This window comes from Perognathus longimembris, chromosome 2 (genome assembly GCF_023159225.1).
Source record: "Perognathus longimembris pacificus isolate PPM17 chromosome 2, ASM2315922v1, whole genome shotgun sequence".
Taxonomy (NCBI): domain Eukaryota; kingdom Metazoa; phylum Chordata; class Mammalia; order Rodentia; family Heteromyidae; genus Perognathus; species Perognathus longimembris.
In genome coordinates, this window is record NC_063162.1 from 116,002,337 (window position 1) to 116,006,054 (window position 3,718).

The following is a 3,718-nucleotide window of genomic DNA, read 5'->3' on the forward strand; positions in this document are numbered from 1 at the left end:
TGTTCCCCATCTCCGCTCCACTTCACTCTCCTACCTCCCTCTAATTGCAACCTGAAGCACAGTTTCCTTTTTAAGATAGAAATTAATACTAAAAAAATTCATTAGTCTAGCACCTGAGACTGATATGAGGCAATGAGAAATTTTATTTTTTCTTATTTTTTAAATTAAAAATACTGATGAGTTTCCTTACTGGAGTATCACAAGGGATTCTGATTTTGTTAGAACCCTGGCCAAGAGCTGCATGTGGAGTGTGTAGTTAATTGATGAATCACACACTGAAGGAAATTTAAACAGATAAGATCCCAACCTACTCAGTGGAATTAGGACATAAGCCATTTTGTGATGTACAAACTAAACAAAAAATGCACACATGTTGTAAAAGTGGATCTTCACTATATACTATTACAACAAATAAATATAATCAGTTCTTGTCCCTAAAGAAGTATTGATCTCTACAATTGTTATATCACAGTTGTAACTACTTTCAATGTCCCATGTATATCTGTAGCTTTTATTATTGATGGTGTTCTTTTTTTTTTCAAATTTTTATTATCAAACTGATTTACAGAGAGGTTACAGTTTCATACATTAGGCATTGGATACATTTCTTGTACTGTTTGTTCCTGTGGTTGTACCTACACTATCTCTGTAATCTTATCTGAGTATATTGGAAACCGTGTATACTGGTATTGGAACTAGGAAATTAAAAGGGAATACCAAAATTGAGAGACACAGGGTAAAAAAAGACAAACAACTACAAAAGCAATACTTGCAAAACTGTTTGGTGTAAGTCAACTGAACACTTCAGGGGGGGAAAGGGGAAGGGGAAGGGGGGAGAGGGGTATGAGGGACAAGGTAACAAAAAGTACAAGAAATGTATCCAATGCCTAACGTATGAAACTGTAACCTCTCTGTACATCAGTTTGATAATAAAAAATTGAAAAAAAGAAGTATTGATCTCCAGATTATAGATCAGTTGTTTCAGTCATATTTAATATCAGAAATTTCAGTCAAGCAGCAATTGTGATGCTCCTTTGATCAACATTCGTTTATTCTGAAGTGTCTACGTATTCATTCAACAAATATTTATTGACTCCTTCTAGGCATCAGATATGTTTCTTCATAAGGGAGACAAAAAGACCCACAACATAAAGATTTCTGCTCTATTGGAGCTTATGTGCTGGTTAGAAACCACTTCCCCAAGTGTTGCTCTTTTACTTTCCTCACCTCTTCCTCCTTTAGATTTTACAGAGACATGACAGGTTTTCTTTATCCATTCATCCACTGATAGGCATTTAGGCTGACTGAATGATTTTGTTATTATGAGTAGTACCAAAACAAAGATGAGTATACAATTATGTCTATGGGAAGTTCACCTTGATTCTTTTGGATACATACCAAAATCAGCATAAAATCATCTGGAAGATTAATTTTCAATTTATTAAGAAACTTTCAGAGAGTGGCCGCCACTGCGGTATGAGAAGTATCTGTGTTCATAGAAAATGATTTTTTTAATCCAAAAAGATGAAAACAACCAGATTATTTTCAGAAGACAACCAAGGCAACACCCCATGAGTAGAATCAACAAAAACGTGATTTTGGCCCTGTTAACTCTGACAAGTTCTGCATTTCTTTTGTTTCAGTTGCACTACTACAAGCATTATTTGTCAGCAAAGAATGGAGCTAATTTATCAAAATCCAAAGGAAGCAGAATTGGATTTGATAGTATACAGTGGCGTGCAGTTAAGAAGTTTATTATGCTAACATCCAGCCAAAGTGTACCAGTGTTCCTTATTGATACTTTGATTCTGGAACTGATTAATAAAAACTATAAACAAGTGAATAATACTTTTCGTGGCTCTGCTTCGGAATGCAAGTTTTTCTGTGTTGCAAGAGACTTCACTGCATTTGCCCTGCAATATCATCTGTGGAAGAATGAGGAAGGCTGGTTTCGGATAGCTGAGAACATAGGATTTCAGTGCATAAAGACTGAGAGCAAGGATCCCCAGCTAGATGGGATCGACTCACTTTCTGGAACTGAAGTCCCCCTGCACTATGTCTGCAGGTTGTCCACTCATGCCATCCACTTGGTGGTCTTCCATGAGAGGAGTCGCAACTACCTCTGGCATGGCCATCTACAACTCAAAGGGCACATTGACAGGAAGTTTGTTCCTTTTCGAAAGCTACAGTTTGGCCGTTATCCTAGAGCTTTTGACAGGCCAGAGTTACAGCAAGTTACTGTTGATGGACTGGAAGTTCTCATTCCAAAAGACATATGACACTTTCTAGAAGAAATACCACACTCAAGATTTATTGAGTGTAGGTATAAAGAAGCTCGAGCATTCTTTCAGCAGTATCTTGATGATAACACTGTGGAGGCCATGTCCTTTCGGAAGAGTGCAAAGGAGTTGCTTCAGCTAGCAGCCAAAACGTTAAAGAAATTGAGAGTACCGTTTTGGCTTAGCAGTGGAACTTGTCTAGGATGGTATCGACAGTGCAATATTATTCTTTATAGCAAAGATGTCGACATAGGTGTTTTTATACAAGATTACAAATCTGACATTGTTTTAGCATTTCAGGAAGCAGGACTTGCACTCCAACACAAGTTTGGGAAGGCAGAAGACAGCTTGGAACTATCTTTCCTGGGAAAAGATGATGTAAAACTTGACATTTTTTTCTTCTATGAAGAGATTGACCATATGTGGAATGGAGGCACTCAGGCTAAAACAGGAAAAAAGTTTAAATATCTGTTTCCCAAGTTTACACTTTGTTGGACTGAGTTTGCAGACATGAAAGTCCATGTGCCCTGTGAAATCATTGAATATACTGAAGCCAACTATGGTAAGACCTGGAAGATTCCTGTAAAGATATGGGACTGGAAGAGCTCATCCCCTAATATGCAGCCCAAAGGAATCTGGCTTATTTCAGAATGGGATGAAGTTATCCAGTTATATTGAGATACTAGGATAGATGCTTAAAAATCATATCTTTTGTCACACTTAAGTGGGACCCACAGGAGAAAAATGGAAAGTTCAAAGACAGAGAAGAGTACGAAGTCCTGAGCCATCCACTTTAATTCTATTATGGTAGGTGACAGTGGAGAAGCAGAGGTGAATGAGCAAATGCTTTCTTTCCTGTTCCTTAGAGAAACACCAATTTTTTTCTTTGAAGAAAACTTCTCCACCCTTTAAAGAACTGAAGTAGAATGTGATATGTTCTATAATGCATTTTTTACATGTTATGTTTAGATTAGAAGTTAAGGAAGGATATACTAGTTAAAAAGAATAATCCATTTCTGCCTGTCCTAAGCATTTAGGCTGATATAGTCTAACATTAAGATTGTGACGTCTCAGTAAACATTCTAGTAATCAGATTTTAGGTAAAAATCAAGAAAAGGTGGTAGCAGATTCAGTTTTTATAAGCAATCTTGTGTGGAATTGATTATTCCTTATTCTATAAAAAAAAGTGAGAACTTATTTTATACCTTGTCAAGATAAGAAAATTTCCATCTACTTATTGTTTTCGTATTTGAAGCAAAATGAAAGATAATGCTTATGTGATGCTTAAATTTCCAACCATTGTGAGAGTATTTTTACTGACCCTTAAACAACAATTGTTGATCATTCAACAATCATTCAATAAAGACCATAGCACCCAAAATTATTTGAAGGAGCTGTGATTTCACCAAATCTATTTTCTTTATTTTTCTCACCCACTC

The 3,718-nt window shown here is 36.3% G+C and overlaps 1 pseudogene; it reads left to right on the forward strand.

The window, feature by feature from the left end:
- Positions 1-1,476: 1,476 nt before the first annotated feature.
- On the forward strand, positions 1,477-3,064 carry LOC125345830 (annotated as a pseudogene).
- Positions 3,065-3,718: the final 654 nt, after the last annotated feature.